Below are 21,124 nucleotides of genomic sequence, written 5' to 3'. Positions count from 1 at the left end.
TGATCAGTTACTCAGTACTTCAGTAATCTTTTTACCAAATACTTTTTACTTTCACTTGAGTAAAAAATGCTGAAGTTTCTCTTAGTGCAACTTTTCTGCTCTCTGTCTGCCTCTGCTCAGCCCTCAGCACCAAGCGAAGGCTTGAAGATCAATTCAGATTTTTCCAATTAAATTTGACAACAATCAGACCTGAGAATAAACGTTTTATGAGCCCAAAGTGAAGAATGTTGCGGCTGCACAGCAGAACTGTGTTTATGGAAGTAATGATGCAATGGAGATGAAATTAACCAGATAAAACAGATGAGCTGGAACAAAAGCAAGAAAAAACCCACAGAAAAGCATTTAAACTGATTTGTTTTACGTTTTTCTCAAAGCTGAAATCCTTTTGTTGCTGCAGATGTAGTCGTTAAGCATCCAAGAATAAGTTATTTTACAAATATGCAAAGCTTTTTACTTAAAAATGCAAAACTTTTTCACTGAGATTGCAGCCGTTCTGACGGCAGGAAAGAAGCTTTTTCAGTAGTTTTGTTTTTTCAGAAACTTCTCACTCTTGTGATTTTTGTGCTGCATGGCGTCAGTAGGAAGACACGTCAAGTTTTCCTGAGAGTAGAAACAAAAAAAAGAGAGAAAAGGACAGAATAAGACAAAAAACTTCAGCGTCAAACATAATTTTGGCCAACAGGAAGCCGCTTGTGTTACAGAAAGTCATGCAAACTTAATACAATGAAACAAAAGCACAGATTTAAAGTAATGATGGCAAATAGAAAACTGAAATAAACAAATATAATTGTTTAATTTTCTGTTTTTTGTTTTAGAAAAGGATCATAGATCCAGAATGTAAGAAGGATTTTTACGTTTGCTGTATTAAAAGAAAAGCATCTAGTTTTCAGATTCGTTTTGGATCAATTTCACACATTAATACTCAGTTATAAGATCATAATTTGGGTCAGTTTCTTTGAAAATGTTTCCTATATTTATCCGAATTCAGTCAGTTAAATTAAAGCTGATTTGGACAGTTTTCAGTAAGAATCCCTGAATAAACTTGGTTCTATTTATTATAACAACTTGGCAATAAACAAATTAAAACATTGTGCTCTGTGTAACATTTTAAATTACTTTGGTGGTAATTTTACCCTGATTTAAAAATAAAAAGTCAACCACCTGCAGGCTGCATTGGTGAACTGCAGTTGGGACCGCACAAGCTGAGTCAAAGGGCCACAAATGGCCCCTGAGCCACACTTTGGACTCAAGATTATTTAATCTGTTTCCAGGATTATCTGATCTGCTTTGTGTGAATCACTCAGGAGTTTTTTATTCTCACGTTTTTTATCTTCTGCTGGAGCCATTGGGAGTCTGGCTTGATGCACAGCGGCAAACGCTTGGCAGAGATGATCCTACGGAGACACAAACAGGACATTTTCACTAATCCTACGGAGACACAAACAGGACATTTTCACTAATCCTATGGAGACACAAACAGGACATTTTCACTAATCCTACGGAGACACAAACAGGACATTTTCACTAATCCTACGGAGACACAAACAGGACATTTTCACTAATTCTGCAACATATTTACTGAGATGAAATATTATTTTATCTCTGCCAGCTGAACAGGGAACGTACCAAATAGACTCAAACAGCCAATTCAAACGTTTTCAAGGTAAGATTTCAAACTTTTCCAACAGTTTGGAGATAAAAACAACAAATGGACTAAAAAAGACAGTTTCTATTCACTATTATATAGGATTTATTAATAATATGTTGTGTTAATATTCTATATTTTACAACAGGGACAAGGTAAACTTACATATAACAAGAGTTTATGTTCTGAAATTTAACAAAAAATGCCCCAATATCAATAACTGTACAAACTATAAGATGATCAATAACTCATAAATAGGATATTTGTTAATTCTACTTACCAGATTAATAAATATTCATTAAGTCTAAACAATACCACCCAATCGTGTTAAGGTGCTTAAATTAAATGCTAAAAAAAAACTTACAAAAAAATCTAAAAAATGTTTTCACTAATTTTCTGGCATTTAGCAAATAGAAATAATTTTGGTAATTCTTTAAAATATTAAAGTTTAATCTGATTTAACTTCAGACGATGAGAAATCTTGTATTAATTTAATACTTAAACATTGTTGTTAAAAACTTCTTCTGTATTTTCTGTATGTAAGTTAATGAATGTAATAATGTAGAACAATGGATGGTGGTCCTGCTGGGAGAGGAGAAAGTTAGGTGGAAGGATGAACTTGTTTTGTATTTGCTGTGCTTACAAAAAGAAGTGTTTGTGGCAGGCTTTTCCTGGTTTTTGTTCGAAACACGTGACGTTTTCCACGTCTGTCTTCTCTGATCCCTCAATGCAGCAGGGAGGACAAACCAAACATTTCACTTCAGACGACCCTGAAAAAACACAGAACAAAAATAAATTTAAATTATTTCTGATCGGAACGGGTGTAAAAGATAACTGCTTATTGTAGTTTAACAGAAAAAATAAAGTAATAAACTCACATTTCCAGATTAATCTCATACATTTTCTAGGAAAAATAAGGAAATTTCTGAGTTTTAAAAGTTAAAGATTTTCTAGACAAACTCAGAAATGCTAAGGATTAATCTCAGAAATTTTCTAGAAAAATCTTGGAAAAGTTTGAATTTGAAAAGTTGAAAATTTGCTTCAGGGGAAAAAAAGGAAATTTCTGATTAATCTCAGAAATTTGATAGAAAAATCAGGGACATTTCTGAGTTGGAAAGTTTAAAAGTTAAAAAATATTAACTCAGCGTTTGAAATGAGGCTTTTATGGAAAAACCCACTGATGGATGTTTACGTAAATAAAGTGTGTAAAGAAGAAATGAGTTTGTTAGAGGAGGGTCTGCGGTTTGCTGCTGCAGAGCGAAGGTAACAGGATGTAACCAAACGCTGCTGTTTATTCTGATTTACTGATAAAATATTTAGTGTTGCTAAACTTTGATGTACAAACCTTTAGCCCAACTTTTTAAATTTGCTTTGTAACTAAACATTGTAGAATAATAATATTATTTGTGACGTCTGCAGCAAATATTTTATAATTTGGTCCATTTTTAACATCAATGATTTTAATCTCTTGTTTTTCCTTTCCTCTTAAAACATAAAAAAATTATTCAATAAAGTTTAATTAATTCGTCTTTTGGTTACGTTTATGGTAAACTAAAATATTTCTCTCTTTCTACTGGATGATTCCTGCATTGTGTTTGCAGCTGAAGTGCAAACTTCTGCAATTTTAATGCACAAACAGGTGCAAACGTGATGCTCTTGTTTTATTTAGTGCAAACCTGCTGCTTTTTAAATCCAGTCCAGAAATGAGGAAAAGAAATAGAGATTACATCTGGGATTTTCTTAATTTTTTATCTTAAAGTAAAATAAACTCTTGGGATTCAAACTAACATTTTAATTATGTTTGCAATATTTTAAAAATAATTAACATTTTTATTGTGCGTGTAGGCTAAGCAATGCTTTGTGCATCTCTTCCTTTATATTTTCCTCTCGATCATTTTGCTAATAATATTTTAAAGTGGATATTTAACCATATTTAATCCAACCAGGGATCCTGATACATGGTGATACAAAATGAGTAAATATGAGATTGGAGTGAATAAAAAGTGGTTTTAGCTGTAAGTGCGTCAGCAGAGGGAGAACTGTGTGAATTATTCTCCTTAAAGAACATTTAAAAAATAATAAAACTCTCCTGAGGTGTTTTAAAGCTCAAAATTAGTCAGAAGTGAAATGTTCTGATGGAAAACCACTGGTTACTTATGCAGAATATTCAAATATTCACCCATCAGATGTCATAGATATGAGCTGTGGCTAAAAACGGCGAACAAACCGACGTTTTTAAATGTACGTTACCTGCAGATACAGTGAGGACGATCCAAACCGCCAAGATGGGCAGAAACATTTTCGCCCTGATGGTGAAAGTCGTCTGTTTGTTTGGGATCTGAAGCCGACCAGATCTGTGCTGGGAACCAACTGTTGCTCCCTGCTGCCTTTAACTGGTGCGAATGGATGAAACGGCGGCGACTGGGGTCTTAATGAAGGTTTCTGAAGAAATGCCTGTGGCTGCATGTAAACCTCCAACATGAACCACGTTATCAAACCACAGTCTGACAGCCTTGATGCTACTCTCAGCATTAGTTCACCTGAAAGTTTCCACTGGTCAGATCATGTCAGAGATAATTCTGCAGAACGCAGATTCTGAGAAAAAACTGAAAATGGTTTTTTCTGCCTCAGACATGGAGCTTTCCTTCTGACAGACACGAAAACATTAAAGAGGTTGAAGAAACAAACTTTTCTTCAGTTTGTTGCTGTTAAATCAACAATTTAGAAGTTATAAAAGTTATTTGATTCATGCACTGGGAAAAATGCAGCAGGAAGTTTAACATTTTAGAGAAGAACCTGACTAGACACAGATGTTTCCAGAGGCTTTTTTGAAGAAAAAAAAAAATCATTAGCCACTGAAAGTGGTTTGGATTCAACATGTTTGAAACAAGACCAAGAATTTGAGGGAAACCAAGTCAAAGGTCAAGCTGATTTTTATAATGTCACTAAAATCACAACAAAGCAGCTTTTGTTGCTAAAGTTTGGAGAATATCTTCCTGTTTCTGAACCTGTCGCTACGTTTTCTACTACTGAGTTGTTGACTTGTGGAAGTTTCTCATGCCGTACATGATTGCAGTCTTTGGTTTCACACTAAACTAAAAAAAAACGAATTTGTTGCATCAGTTTGTGGTTTTCACTGATCTTGAGAATAAATAAATAAACCATAACCAGACCCAGACTTTACTGGATGGCTAGTTGCTGCTGCTGTTAAACCTCTGGACCTCGTTGGTCCTGCTGTGACCCGTCTTCAAAGCTGCAACTTTTATTTAAAAAATAAAAATAAGTAAGGTACGTATTTGTCACCATGTCATGGCAGTTTGATAATCTGTGAATAAAATCAGGTTTCTCTGCTTTCTCCTAGTGCTGCTAACCGTCTGAAACAACCAATCAGAGCCAGGAGGCGGGTCTTAGCGCTGTCAATCATTCTAGTGTTACTTTTAGAGTCCGTCTGTCGGAGAGAGCTGAACTACGGCAGCTACAACTGAGAGGAAGAGGTTAGAAACACGCTGCGATGCAACCTGGTTTATTTTCCAGTTTGATGATTTTTGGTTTCATACAACATAATTTTACCTCCCATATGCAAGAAGCAAATGAGTTAATAAAGTAATTTAAAAGAAATGTAAACATCCATTTTGTTCAGTGCTACACTCTTTTTAAGATTCTAATTTGGTAAAATTTATCTTGAAACTGAATAGATAAATATGTCTGAACATAAAATACCTCAGAAATTATCTCAAAACTTACAGCGATTATAGTTTATATTAGACTTTTAGGACTTTATTTGGACATAACAGTGACATCAAAAACAATTTTCATACATTTTTCTTAACCTTGAAAGACTTGGACATAGAAAAACATGAAAGAAAAGTTTGATCTTTGTTTTTTACAGCTACAACAATGTTTTAATATTAAATATAACATAAAAAAATGTTTAATTTAGCATTTTGTATGAGTGTTGCACAAAAGTTACACATGTACTCATGATTCTAAATCTTGTTTTGAAAAACCAGAAGAAAAGTCATAAAGTCATGAAATAAATGTGTAATATTTCAACACTGGATATCACCAGTAGAGGGCGCCAGCAGGCCTCCAGTGGTTCCTTCAGGACGAACTGAGTCCAAAGTTTCTGTTTCCTTTTTATTTGATCAAATACTAATTAAAGCTCGACTTATTTAACAGTAAATCGTTGCTGCTGCAGAGAGAAATGATCATTTTTACTTAGTTTGTTCCAGATTCAGGTGAGGAAAATGTAAATAATTCAGTATATTATTAATATTATTATTCATTAATGTTACTGGATGTTTTTATGTTTATCTTTAAATGTCCATCCTGGCTCCGTGGATTAAATCTGCTCTATAGAAAAATTTGACTTGACCTGATTCTGGCACCAAATTGAGCAGGTTTAAGTTTTAATGATGACCTTTAACCTCCAGTAAGTTCCTCTCGACTGGTCTGGCGCCTCGTTGGTGGCGCAAGGCACCAGCACCAGTTTAGCTCTGAAACCAGTTCGGTGGAAACCCAGAGAGGCGAAACATGATGAGACATCCCAGAACCATGTAGACAAAAAAACCCATGACCGTCACTGTCAACAACTTAAACTGAACTTTAACCACCAGTGGCCAATAAAGGACCGTCACAATAAAATATCTATTTACAGAAAACAAAAGCGTTAATAAATAAAAGCTTCCTGTACTTTGAGGCCGTTAGTTTGCAAAGGTTTTCACACCTTTTAAGCATTTCCTCTTTTGTCACATTAAAACCTCAAACCTCAATGTAATTAAGAAGCAAAAGCTTAGTTTCACAAAAACAAATAGATAAATATCTGAAAATGTTCTCCATTTGTACTGTATCAATGTTTTTAGAACCCTTCCTCTGCGGCTGCAACTTCCCAAACTGCATTTTAGAGAAAAATAATCTGTGAATAATCAAGAGTTTCACTACACCTACATCTGTGAAAATAACTGAATTAAACCCATTTGTTGTTTAAAGTTTATTTAGTTATTTAAAGGGGACCTGCTATGTAAAGTTCACATTTTGTGCATTTTATGTTTTCTATTGGGTTTTTACTGCTTCTAAAAGGAGCTCAAGCACTTAAAAAAACACCTGGCTGTGTTTTGGCAATAAGTTAATGTTTATGGTGTCTTTAAAATAGGCTACAGGCATTGTGCCGCTACCTAGCAACCTCAGCCAAGCCCCGCCTCGTTGCCTAACAACCCTGACCAAGCCTCACCTTGTTGCCTAGCAACCCCGGCTGAGTTCCGGCATGTTTGGTCAGCTGGTTTTTCCGTTGTATGGCTGCTGGAAAAGTCAAGTGATTTGTTGTTGATTTGCCGTCCAGAAACCACTTGCTGCTTTCTAGCTGATTGCGCAGAAGGCTCCACTTCTGCTTTTCAAAGATTGTATAATAGTGCATCAGTTTTCTATGGTGGCCGACAGGTGCAAATGCGCAGCAAAAGAGAAAACATGCAAACAAAAAAGAAGAAATGCAGCAAACAAAAAGAGAGACGCAAACACCCCCGAATGAAATGCAGCAAACAAAAAGTGTTGAAAACGGAAGTGCTCCAGACCACTAGGGGGAGTCAAAGAAAATAGTATTCATTTCTATGGGACCAGATGCAAGATTCAGAGAAAGAAAGTAAAGGTATCTCTCTGAATCTTGCATCTGGAAAGTGTGATTATTGTGAGAAGTCTGAAACAATAGAGCATGTTATTTTAGAGTGTTGTAAGTATGAAGAAGAGAGAAGATGCATGCTGAGAGAGTGTGTAGGTATTAAAGAAAGGTTTAATTTAATAGAATTTTTGAGGAGAGATTTCGGGAGTAGACATATTCAAATAATTATTCGGTATCTTAAAAAAACAAAGCTATTTCATAGGATATGAGTAGAGCAAGTTGGGTGTGAATGTGTAAAGAATATCAAAGAGGGGTATATAAAGTTATAAGCAAGTTGGATAATATAAGCAGGTGTGTATGTGTGGGGGTATGTTTAATCAGGAGTTAATGGAGGGAAAAGGTAGAAAGTGAAAGTTTATAGACCATCTCGAACCACACTCCATACTGGTAAGTGGCGGTAATGCTACTGTAAGTTTGTTGCCAACCGCCAATAAATACCAAGAAGAAGAAGAAGAAGAATCTTGCATCTGGTCCCATAGAAATGAATACTATTTTCTTTGACTCCCCCTAGTGGTCTGGAGCACTTCCGTTTTCAACACTTTTTGTTTGCTGCATTTCATTCGGGGGTGTTTGCGTCTCTCTTTTTGTTTGATGCATTTCATTCGGGGGTGTTTGCGTCTCTCTTTTTGTTTGCTGCATTTCATTCGGGGGTGTCTTCTTTTTTGTTTGCATGTTTTCTCTTTTGCTGCGCATTTGCACCTGTCGGCCACCGTAGTTTTCAGCCATTTTCACATACGAACGAATGTGAACGTTGAGTTGGGGTTGTGGCCAGCAGCAGCTTATTTGGATTTAAAGAAACAGGAGGCCCTAAAACATTTTATTCTGAAAGGAGCTGAAAATAAACTAGAATCTCATTATCTAAGAAATGTAACGAAAATGTTTTGTAGAAGCCATAGACCCATTCTAACCTGTTCAAAGAAGCTTTATAGGTCACCTAGGTCAAAGAAATGTAACACAATGACAGCTGAACTTTATTTCCAATAAGAAAATAAAAACGATGTTTCCCTTTAATACTAGAATCTGACTTGATCTGTTTGAACAGTTTCAGTTTGGATTTATGATCAACTCTTTAATTCTCAATGATTTGCCATCTGTGGATGAAAAGACACCAAAAAGTAAAACAAACTCAAACTTTAATCAATAACCAAGGAGTGCAGAGTGAGGAGGCCCTAAAAATAAAAGTTAAAATAAAATGTTACAGTGAAAGATGTTTCGCTCTCCAGTTAACCAAATTAATTTCTGCTGATAATCTGCTAAATGCAGCTTCTGCTGAAGTTTACGTTAAATTAGTGAGCATGAAGCAAAAAACAGGAACTGTAGTGTTGGGTGATGATGACTACAGAAGAAAAGTAATGAGTTTGTATGCAGAGAGATGGTAGAAGTTGGCTGATAAGGAAACCACACAGTCACACACCACAGCGTTGAAACAGCCGCAACAATCTTAGATCTGCTGCGTCACTAACAGGCATTTAAATAGTGTTGCAGATAACAAGTTATCAGATCAAAATCTTTTTTTTTCTTCCATGGAAATGAAACATGAGGTGGTACAGAACAGAAAACTCTAAATAAAGCAGCAATAACTAACACATGTCCCCACACAAACACAATATGATGAAGTTTTCCTTTAACTGAAGCAAAAACCACAACTGGACAAGTTAAACAGCCGAGTTAAACAAACAATGCTTCAATTTTTAAAGCTCCGTTTAAGCAAAATTATTAATTTAAAGACATTTTTTGTGATTTCGTTTTCAGACGGACCAAGAAAATAGGAAATAAGGGGGTCTGAGGGGATTTCCTATGTTAGGACACCTTATAACATGTTTGGTTAGAGGGTGCAGTTTAATTGTACATTTCCTTTTTTAATGAGACATCAAGCTGGAAAAAGGCCCTGCAAAAATAAAAGTTGTACATATTTTTGTCTCGTTTGTAAGGCAAATATCTTAGTACGCTTCAAACAAGCTGAAGATAACTTGAAAATAACTTTTTAGCAACATATTTCAGCTTTTAGATCAATAATTCTTGAATACAAATTTAGGAAAAGCATTTGGTCCATCGGCAGATTTTTTTTTTACTTTAGTGGAAAATCTGAACTAGTACTGTTTGATATATGTTCAAGAATTACTGACAAGCTCATTTATCTTTCTGAAAAGTTACATTTAGTTTATTTTTGTCTTAATTCAAGTGTAATAAAACATTCGTACTAGAAATTAGACACAAGTTTTGGTAAGATTTTGCATTTTTGCAGTGTAACACAAGCTAAATGGGAAAAGTAGGACGTCTCTCACCTAAAAATCCAAAATGGCTGCCACTTTCTCAAACTGTAGCAATAATCTGTTTATTCACTCCTGTTTGTGTCTAATTAAATGTTTAAAACCTCTGATAGTGAACATGTTTCAGTGCTACTAGCTTGTTATGCTAACAGTAGTTAGCTTCTTAATTAAATGTTTAAAACCTCTGATAGCGAACATGTTTCAATGCTACTAGCTTGTTATGCTAACAGTAGTTAGCTTCTTAATTAAATGTTTAAAACCTCTGATAGTGAACATGTTTCAGTGCTACTAGCTTGTTATGCTAACAGTAGTTAGCTTCTTAATTAAATGTTTAAAACCTCTGATAGCGAACATGTTTCAATGCTACTAGCTTGTTATGCTAACAGTAGTTAGCTTCTTAATTAAATGTTTAAAACCTCTGATAGTGAACATGTTTCAATGCTACTAGCTTGTTATGCTAACAGTAGTTAGCTTCTTAATTAAATGTTTAAAACCTCTGATAGTGAACATGTTTCAGTGCTACTAGCTTGTTATGCTAACAGTAGTTAGCTTCTTAATTAAATGTTTAAAACCTCTGATAGCGAACATGTTTCAATGCTACTAGCTTGTTATGCTAACAGTAGTTAGCTTCTTAATTAAATGTTTAAAACCTCTGATAGTGAACATGTTTCAATGCTACTAGCTTGTTATGCTAACAGTAGTTAGCTTCTTAATTAAATGTTTAAAACCTCTGATAGTGAACATGTTTCAATGCTACTAGCTTGTTATGCTAACAGTAGTTAGCTTCTCACTGAGCACAGTAACTAGCATATCCCTCCTCGTCTTTACAACTTGACTGGACTGGAACGGGGTGAGTTGGGTTTGATGTAGCAACCAGAACTTGTTCTTTGTTTTTCAGTTTGCGTTGGATTCATTTATGGTTTTCTATTTTCTGTAAATAGTTTTTGTTTTGTTTATTTTGTGTCTGCCTGAACTCAAACGGCAGTTTCTCTTTTCAAGCTCAGTTTGAAAGCCTCTTATTTTTGTAAACCCTGCACTGAAAAACTACATTTCATGTCCCAAATGATTTTATTATCATTGTATCTTTATCAGTGAAGGAAATACACCATTGGGTTAAAAATAATCCAGTTTTATTTAAGGTTAAAAAAAATAACGACCATAGACAATTCTTTTAGCTTATTACAAATTTAGACAAAAATATACTTTTTTTCTTTAAATAAACCCAAAATAAGTCACATTTAAATTAAAAATACACTCATGAAATGAAATTGACCAGAAGTATTTGAGTGGAAAAGCTCAGAAAATCTCCTTTGCTTTTCAAACGTCTTCAGATGCCAGGACTTATAAAGGACCGGAGATGTCGGGAGGACAGTGCAAGTTTCCCTGCAAGGAGAAAAACAACAACAAGAAGAAGAAATGGGTAAGAAGTCATTGCAGCACTAAAAAACCAAACACAATCTGCCATTTTAATGAGATTTTTTCTCTTCAGTGGCTTCTTAGCTCAAACTAAAACTCTTTTGAAGATATTTTATTTTGCGCCGATGCAGCCAACACCCAAAACCCGACACTTCCCTCCGTTAGTCAGACCCACGTTACTCAACTGTGGGCCGGTTTTCTGCAGCGTAGCTTGCTACGTGATCTAACACAAGAAACTGCGAGGAGAAAATGCCAAATCACCGGTTGCCATGGTGATTTCTGCGTCGCTAAGGGGAAGGAGGAAGAGGCATCACAGGTTCAAACAAACAAACCCCGGTTGAAAATAACTGAATATTTAGAGGCAGAAGCTTCTGGTGGAGATGTGTGTGAAGGTTTAAATGTTTCAAACGGGTTAAAGAGAAACTTTACTCCTGCGCCAAGAGAAAAACTGAGCTGAAATCTGATGGAGGGAACCAGAGGGAAAGTGTCCACCCTCGGCGCTCCGGCGTGATTTAACAGAAAAATGTAAGTGATACAAATATAAGGGACATTTCAGGTGAAAGTAGATAAAATTACCTACATTTTGATGTAAAAGTTGTAAAGGTGGAGATTTTGGTGTGAGCATTAAATGAGATTAAATGTAAAACGTTTCAGATCTCCGGATAAAATCAAGACACAAATCCCCAGTTTTAAGTTTTAAACGATCACGTAAAAAATGGTGAAACTTTTTAAAATATTATTTCAATCAGGTGAAGTCCAATATTTCCTGATCCATTCGAGATTTGATGATTCTACCGTAAAATATGGCCAAATAACTCTTTTTTTTTTAAAAATATTATGATATTTTTGTTCTTTTTTGCACATTTTGAAAACAATGCACATTGTCAGAACCAAACTCATGGTGCAATTCTGTAGAAAGTAGTATGTAGTGTTAGTATAAAAGCTTAATATTTTTGGCTGTGGGTCATTTAGTTAAAATCTAAACCTCCTACGTGTTGAAAAGAAAGAAAATTAAACTTTAATCTTACATATTACATCATCATTTGAGATTATTTGAGTAAATGTTAAATATTTAGTTCCTTTTCACTGAATAATGTTAACGTGACATCTTTACCTACAAACCTTTAAATAAACCATTATAATTTGTCATATCAGTCATAATTTTTATGCTTTGATATAAATTCTTAATGTTCTTCATCATGTAAATTAATCAGGACATGATGAAGCTTAAAACACCTGAACTTACATCTGAAATCATCTTTTTGATCCACCGTGTGTGTCCTTCAATGCAAAACTTTCTGCCATCCTCCTTTTCAACCCTAAAAACAGAAACAAGGCGGATAAAATCAGTCATATTACAACGGGTTTAAAACCAGAACCAGAACTAAAATCCCGTCCTGCTTACACGAAGTTGTTGAAGGGGCAGTCATGGCGCGGCTTCTGTTCAAAGCAGGTCTTTATGTTTTGTTTCCGAGGGAACATGCAGACCTCCCAGCAGGGCAGAGCCTGGAACGGCGGGCCGCCTGCAGCATCCAACACACACAGACAGGAATTAATCGTCACAAAATCACTTTTCTAAATTAAAACACTTGAAAAATGAAACATCTGCAGCTGGAGCAGTTTTCCTGAGTCAATGTCCGAACCGAAACTGCTCGTAAAATATTCGCTTGATTTTTCTTTTTTCTTAAATAACAAGAAATGATATGAAATAATTCAGTTTAGATTTACAATCCTGCATTTTCTTTTTTTTTTTTTTGTATAAAAAACACAAATTTTTAACCAGCAAGTTAAAAATTTGATTTAATTTAAAGGTAAATTAACCCTCTATGGCATGACTTTTTATTTTTGTGGGGAAGAAATATTTTCCTGCATTCTTTGGGAGCTTGGTGGTCCCTAATTACATGTCAATCATAAAATCGGACTCTGACACCTCCTGGAACCAGATTTGGGTTTGTTGCCTCAGGGTAACATTGGTCTAGAACACCAAGATTGTCTACACTGATTATGAGAAATGAAATACAAATCAAACAAAAACTATATTCATAAAAGAACTATTTTTCGGACAAAAATATGTCAAAAATCATGCCCCCCAAAAAATAAAATAAAGGAGCAATGTGAGGTACAGCTATGTGGTTTGTTGCCTGAGGGCAACGCCATGCCATAGAGGGTTAAATTGACAGAAATAGGAAAGAATTATGAAACAAAAATAAGAAATTATTTAAAAAACTTAAAAAGAAAAAAAATTAATTACCTGAGCAAAATTAAATTTATTTTAAGTCATACTAAGCAAAATACAAATGTTTTTTTATTCTAAACAAAATAATAAAAGAATTTTAAAAAATAAAACAATTTTTTTTAAATTACCTGAACAAAGTTTAAGTATTTTAATTCACACTAACCAAAATAACAGTATTAGAAATTATAATTCACCTAAATACTAATTTTCAATCAGTTTTCTCATTAAAGGTTAACGACCTTTTGATGTTTATCAATCATTTTTCATACAGATTTCATCCAGATCAAATTATTAACTCATAAATTAAAGAAAGTTTAACACAAAAGAGGAAACTTTATGAATATTTTGGGTATTTTTTACCTGCAGATGCTGAGAGGAGCATCAGAGCAGCCAGGCTGAACAGAAAGATCCAGCGGCTGCAAGAAAGAGTCGACATGATGCTGAAAACCTGGAGGAGAGGAAATCTGGAAGGCTGCAAGTCTGGAAGTCTGGAAGGCTGCAAGTCTGGAAGTCTGGAAGGCTGCAAGTCTGGAAGTCTGCAAGCTGCAAACTCTGGAGCTGCGATGGAGGAACCAGAGAAGGACGATCTTTTATAGCATAAAAATAGGAAGCTGTGTTGTCATTGGACACGTCTGCAGTGGAAACAACGAGTAAGAGCAGAGATGAGCACACACACACACACACACACACACACACACACACCCCTACACACACCGAAAAGACCCCACACCCTCCATGCTATGTCCATATATGATTATGGTTTGATGCAGCAGAGCTGATTGGCTCAAACCACAAGAATAAAATCATTTTGTGACATCATGACTGGTTCAGACTGCAGCTACATTAACGAAAGGAAACAGATATTTAAATTTGTTGTGGTACAGCAACTGGTTCTGAGCAATGATGCAAATGTCACGGCTGTTGGGGCGTGCCGTGGTGGCGTAGCGGTTAGCGTGACCCGTATTTGGAGGCCTTGAGTCCTCGACGCGGCCGTCGCGGGTTCGACTCCCAGACCTGATGACATTTGCCGCATGTCTTCCCCCCTCTCCTTCCCTGTTTCCTGTCAGCCTGCTGTCATATAAGGGACACTAGAGCCACAAAAGACCCCCTGGAGGGGTAAAAAAAACAAAATGTCACGGCTGTTAAGTTTTGCTTTTGTTTGAAAGTTTGATCTAAAAAGCATCTGATGGAGTTTAATTAACATAAACCTGGAACTGAACATAAACAGAGAGGATGATGGTTTTCAGCTTAATCTGCTTGTAAAATGTTTTCTGCCTTTATTCTGGGTTTTCTGTCCATTTATTTTAACATTTTAAGGTTCAGATTCACTAAATATATGGAGGGCAATTACTCAGTTTAAAAAAGTCATGATGGAAGATGTATTAAATATTATTTTTTATAGTTATGGGTATAAAATTTTACATTCCTGGTCCTCAGATTACTGGGATCAGTTAATTATCTTTCTGAGAAGATTTTCTTTCAATATTTTTAGCACTTTTTCCACTCAAAATCTGATATTTTTATAATGATATACTCCAAAAAACAAAATCTTACCACATCTATTTAGTCTAGTTTTTACTGCAAATGTCTGAAAATAAGACAAAACTATTTTACAACATAAGTAAATAATTAATGTTTATACTATTGACAGTATAAACAAGATGTTTTTCCCATGTTGTAAGTGAAATAATATAGAAACTACACTGTAAAAACAAACTATTACCAAGTATTTTGGTCTTCTAGTGTAAATATCTCAGTACTCTTAAAAAGAAAACTAACTTAAAAGTCACTTTTCACCAAGATGTAGGAGCTTTTTTAAGTAAATAATTCACCGATATGGATTTAGAAAAGTTCTAAGTACTAAAAGACTTTTTCCCCATTTTATAAGTTAAAGACTAGAAACTAGACCAACAAACACGGTGATATTGTACTGTAATATTTTGTGTTTTTGCTAAATAACACAATGCTGAAGTTTCAGTCACTCTAGTGTTTAATTCTTGATGGTTTAAGTTCCAAAAAAAACTTTTCCAAATGATTTTTAATATTTTCTGCTGAACCAGAACACATTTCATCAGCTTTCATATCAATATTGTGTTTTTCTTGTTTCTTAGCTTGACTGACGGAAGAATATTTGTACATCTGGGATTTAAAAGTGTCTTAAGCTCAACTGGTTTCATCACTCAGAAAAAATTCTGATTATTTCTGAGCCACATATTTGCATAAAGTATTTCCCCTCAGTCACACGTCTAAAACCGTCTCAGTGAGTTTATTAGCAGTGGAGGCTAAAAATATGTGGCGTGTTTTATTTCTGGAGCGTTTTTTTCTTCTGAGTGGAAGGAAATAACTCAGAAATGTTGGTGATTCCCTTCCTGTTTCCTAGATGACCACCACAAACACTGAGCTGCTGTTTTGTCATGTTATCTGAAATAGTTTGGCAGATGTGAATCAGCTCGTTACGGCGCCATGACCTCCTAATGATCAGCACAACTGAGGGAAAACATTCACAGCACGTCATCAAGTTCACTTCTGATGGCTCACTACCAACACAGGGATGGTTGGTCCAGTCAAAGTATGGATTTAAATGTGACTAAAATGCTTTGATATGACGGTAAAACAGATTCATCACTAAACACAAACACTGATCTCATCTGGGTTTTATCAGGAGAGTAGAGCCGCCTGCTCCGGCTCTCCTCAGGTGGGACAGAGCTTGGATCCCTGAAGTCCTGTCCCGATCCGGGCCCCTGCAGGCCCGGGCCGTCCCTGCCCCTGTAGCTCCGCCCCTGTCGCTGCGGTAGATTAGCTGCCACTCTGCCGGGGTTGGTGTTTATGTTAGCTTTCTTAGTTTTAAACTGAACTGAAAAACACCGAACCATAACATCACATCTACATGTTCTGGTTTCAGCTGAACCTCACAATTTAATTTTCTTAATTAAAACGTTTTCCTGACCTTATTATCCAGTTGTCGTTGTGTTAACAATTAGTAGCAAACCACTGCGTCCCTTTTCCTTTCATTTATCAGGTGTACATTTAAGATTTAACATGTTTTATTGACAACTTAACAGCTAAAACCAAAGCTAATTATTGTTAGCAAGCAGCTTTTTGTCCTCCCTCAGGGAGATGGAAATAAATCTAAACTAAAGAATAACTGGAGCTAAAGATGAAAAAGCAGATTAATTAGCTGAAAGGGGCTTTAGAGGGTAATAATGATTACAATTCATTTAGGAAAGGGGAAGGAAACCAGTTAGTAAGAGTAAAGATGTAAAAATATATCAAAAAAGCTGGAATGAAGATAAGAAAGGAAAGAGTTTATATAAAGTACAAAAGCATTAATTCAAAATATTAGTGAGGGAAACAGAATGATGAGATTAAGAGCAGGTCATATTTATTTAACTGACATTTTATGTCTATTGGAAGGGAAAATAATGATAAATGTGAAAGATGTGGGGAGGAAGAAAATATTGATCAATTATTGATGAATCGTAAAACAAACGAGCCTGAAAGGGATAAAAACAGAAGGACAGGATGGAGTTTCACTGGAAACTGAAGGAAACATGCTGGATGTTTATAGATTAATACCAAATTAAAAACTGAGTTCAGTGGATATAATGTTGTGTTGCTACACACTCATGAACAGTAGGTGGCGGTATGCACCTGAAAATTGCTTTTGATCCGCCATCACAGAAAAGAAGAAGAAGAACTACAGCTAAAACACTTAATTAATCTAGAGAATGAAAGAAAAACTGGACACAATAAATAAACATAATAAAGTAGAATCACTAATAAAGGACTGAAGCAAAGTAAAACAGAAACACGGCTGATCTAAACACAGAAGAAGAAACAGAAATAAACAAAACCGACTCAAACAACAAAGATCCCCACAGATGGAAACTTCAAAAGATTTGCACAAGTTTATAATTTAAAGATGATTATTGTCTCCTTGTTTCTGTCATCTGAATCTAAATGACTTAAAAATGTGAGAATTAACTTTCTGCAATTTGAATTCTCACTATTTAATTTTTATTTTTCTAAGTTGTTTTCCTCTGGGGAACAGAGTTGATTGATAAAATAAAAATCCATAATCAATCAATCAATCAATCAATCAATCAAATTGTATTTGTATAGCACATTTCAGCAGCAAGACATTTCAAAGTGCTTTACATCATTACAAACACAGAAACACAATGCAACATAGAATCAACAATCAAAACACAACATTAAGTCAAGTTCCATCATTAAATTTGTAATTGATTACATTTCAAATACAATTCTAAACAGGTGGGTTTTTAGTTGAGATTTAAAAGAAGTCAGTGTTTCAGCTGTTTTACAGTTTTCTGGAAGTTTGTTCCAAATTTGTGGTGCATAGATGCTGAAAGCTGCTTCTCCTCGTTTGGTTCTGGTTCTGGAGATGCAGAGCAGAACCAGAACCAGAACCTGAGAGGTCTGGAAGGTTGATACAACAACAGCAGATCTTTAATGTATTGTGGTGCTGAGCCGTTCAGTGATTTATAAACTAACAACAGTATTTTAAAGTCTATTCTCTGAGCTACAGGGAGCCAGTGGAGGGACTTTAAAACTGGTGTTATGTGCTCTATCTTCCTGGTTTTAGTCAGAACGCCAGCAGCAGCATTCTGGATCAGCTGCAGCTGTTTGATTGATTTGTTGGACAGACCTGTGAAGACGCTGTTGCAATAATCAATACGACTGAAGATGAACGCATGGATGAGTTTCTCTAGATCTGGCTGAGACATTAGTCCTTTAATCCTGGAAATGTTCTTCAGGTGATAGAAGGCCGACTTTGTAACTGTCTTTATGTGGCTCTGGAGGTTCAGGTCAGAGTCCATCACTACTCCCAGGTTTCGGCCTGATCGCTGGTTTTCAGTTGTAATAACTGAAGCTGTGCATTGACTCTAGATCTATAATTCTAGATCTATAACTGTAGATCCATAACTCTAGATCGTTCCTCTTTAGGTCCAAAAATAATAACTTCAGTTTTGTTTCTGTTCAGCTGGAGAAAGTTTTGGCTCATCCACACATTTATCTGTTCTAAGCATCTGTTCAGTGATTGGATGGGGTCAAAGGTCACCTGGTGACATCGTAATGTAGAGCTGTGTGTCATCTGCATAGTTATGGTAGCTAATATTATTTCCTGCTATAACCTGAGCTAGTGGGAGCATATAAATATTGAATAAAAGGGGTCCTAGGATTGAACCTTGGGGTACCCCACATGTGACCTTTGACCTCTTTGATGAAAAGTTTTCAATTGAAACAAAGAAATCCCTGTTCTTTATGTAAGATTCAAACCAGTTAAGCACTGGACCAGAGAGTCCGACCCAACTCTCCAGTCGATTCAGTAATATATCATGGTCAACACTGAGGTCCAACAGAACCAGTACTGTGGTTCTGCCACAGTCCGTATTTATATGGGTGTCATTGAACACTTTGACTAGGCCAGTCTCTGTGCTGTGGTAACCATGGAAACCAGACTGGAAGGAGTCAAAGAGGTTGGTTATAGTTAGGAAGCTAGTTAATTGTTTACACACAGCTTTTTCAATAACTTTGCTGATGAATGGGAGGTCAGAGGTCAGAGGTCGGCCTGTAATTCTGCATTAGTGATTTGTCCAGATTGTTCTTTTTTATAAGTGGTTTGATTACTGTTGTTTTCAGAGCCTGGGGGAAAACGCCTGATGAGAGCAATGAGTTTACTATTTGGATCAGATCAGCAGCAATAACAGGCAGGACTTTCTTAAAGAAATGTTCTAGAGTTATAGATCTAGGACATCCAGACAGCAGGAACTGGAGCTTATTGACTTATAATTTCCTGTAGGGTTTTATAATTAAGTAGTTGAAATAGGGTCATTTTTCCTGTATTTGTTTTGTTTGGGCTCAGCATTGGTACTGACTTTACAGTGGATGTTCAGATTAATCCTCTGATTTTTTGAATTTTCTCTGAAAAGAAGCTGGAAAACTGGTTGCAATACATTGGAATTCAGGCGGTAACGTCACAGGAGGGTTTGTGATTCTGCCAACTGTTGCAAATAAAGCTCGAGCATTATTAATGTTTTTGTTTATGACATCTGCAAAGAAAGCCTCTCTTGCATGTTTTAGTGTTAAATGATAGTTACGTAGTCTTTCTTTATAGATGTCACAATGAACGTGGAGTTGAGTTTTACGCCATTTTCGTTCTGCCCTACTGCAGAGTTGTCTTGCAGATCTAACTGTTTGTGCATTTCTCCATGGAGATTTCTTTTTACCAGACACAACCTTCATTTTAATTGGGGCAATTGAATCAATAATATCTGAGACTTTAGACTGAAAATCTTTTACCAACTTATCTACATCATTACAGCTTAAGGGTGAGGAAGAAGAGTAGATTTGATTAAAAGTTTCTGCTGTGTTTTCAGTGAGAGAACGTTTTGTGATGGTTGCTGTTTGTCCAGGTGGGTTAAAAGATAAAGAGCTTTCAAAGATAAGAATTAATGTTTGTTTATTAAAGCTAACCCTGGTTGGTCAGCCTCTTGTGATGTCATCAGCTAATACACTGAAACAGTGTTTTGTTTTTTTTGGCTGTGTGCTTTAAAAACTTACCCAGTTGTGTTTTTATAACATTCATTGGTGAAAAGAAAAAAAACACAACATAATACTTTTAACATTTATTTCTCACTTTGAGGTTTAAAAAAATAAGAGCTCTGCCATTACTGAAACTTACAGAAAAAATCACATTTTAAGAAAAAAATCCATATCAAATAAATAAATAGAATAAATTACATTTTAAAAACATTCACTGATGTTCAGAGAAGCTCCTCCACTGGTTTGTTTTGTAAATCTTTATTCTGGACTGGAAATGTCAGGAGGGCAGGTTAGCTGTCCCTGCAGAGCAGAAAAATGAAAAGAGTTTAGTTGGATACATTCAAGACATTTAGCTCAATATTGTAGTTTGATAAATTAGTTTTTTGTAAAGATGACATCTGATCAACCCTTCAGCTGTGAGTGATATGAACGTTTGGAGGAAATTAGTGGGTCTTTGTTTTAAAATGTTAATTTTTCTTCCTTAAAATCCAAATTTGTCAAACAAACAACTGAAATGTTGCAAACCAGATATAATTTTCCTTCTGTTTCACAGTTAAGCACAACTTTGTCTTGATCCTTCATATTAAATCTTTTAAAAATACCTTAAAGTCGAAACGTCCCAAAATGTGATAAATGTTTATGGATATGTTTGCAGGATGCTTGTAATTTTTCCCATGTTGTAGAGAAATAATCTTCAAGTATCTTCTAGTACTAATAATTTATGATTTATTTTATTTAAAGCAGAGACAATATGCCATCAGAGGAGAGATGGGAGTGATTCATGAAATGTACATTTCTTACCTTCAGATTGTTTCGTTTTCTAAATTAATTTTTCTATCAATCGTGAACTTTAAGTAAAAATGATCATTTTTCTTATTTTACACAGAATAATGTAATTTATTTGATTTTGTCGTTTTTCTTTGACGTCAGTTTTCAGATTCTCACCCTTGCCACTTTCTGTCGGAGTTCCTCAGAGTTTGGGTCGATGCACCTCCATGTTCCTCTCTGGCTCTTGATTCTAGACGGAGCAGAAGCAGTGAGGACACACAGCACCAGAAACACGGAGGTCGGTTTCGTCCACCTGTCCTACCTGAAGGCGTGCGTCTTGCAGTCCAGCCGTTTCTGTTCGTAGCACTCTCTGGTTCTGGGGAAGGTTCTGTTGGTCAGCTTCTCGCAGCAGTCCAGATTTACGATGAGGGAGAAGGACTCCACTGGACCAGCAAACAGCAAGAGGAAACCCAGCAGTCAGGCTTTAACTGTAAACATGTCTGTCGTCATGGTAACGGCTCCCATAACTCCCTGCTGCTGCTGCCTCTCTC

General features: G+C 35.7%; 1 long non-coding RNA gene across 1 annotated transcript; it reads left to right on the top strand.

The window, feature by feature from the left end:
- Nucleotides 1-10,921: 10,921 nt before the first annotated feature.
- LOC111606176 lies at nucleotides 10,922-20,818 on the top strand. Its single transcript, XR_002751940.1, has 3 exons — nucleotides 10,922-11,006; nucleotides 13,605-13,888; nucleotides 20,736-20,818. It is a non-coding gene; the product is annotated as an uncharacterized LOC111606176 (long non-coding RNA).
- The last annotated feature ends 306 nt before the right edge of the window (nucleotides 20,819-21,124 follow it).

Source organism: Xiphophorus maculatus, chromosome 21, assembly GCF_002775205.1.
Source record: "Xiphophorus maculatus strain JP 163 A chromosome 21, X_maculatus-5.0-male, whole genome shotgun sequence".
In the NCBI taxonomy this organism is placed as follows: Eukaryota; Metazoa; Chordata; class Actinopteri; order Cyprinodontiformes; family Poeciliidae; genus Xiphophorus; species Xiphophorus maculatus.
This window is presented reverse-complemented; position numbering and strand designations above follow the sequence as displayed.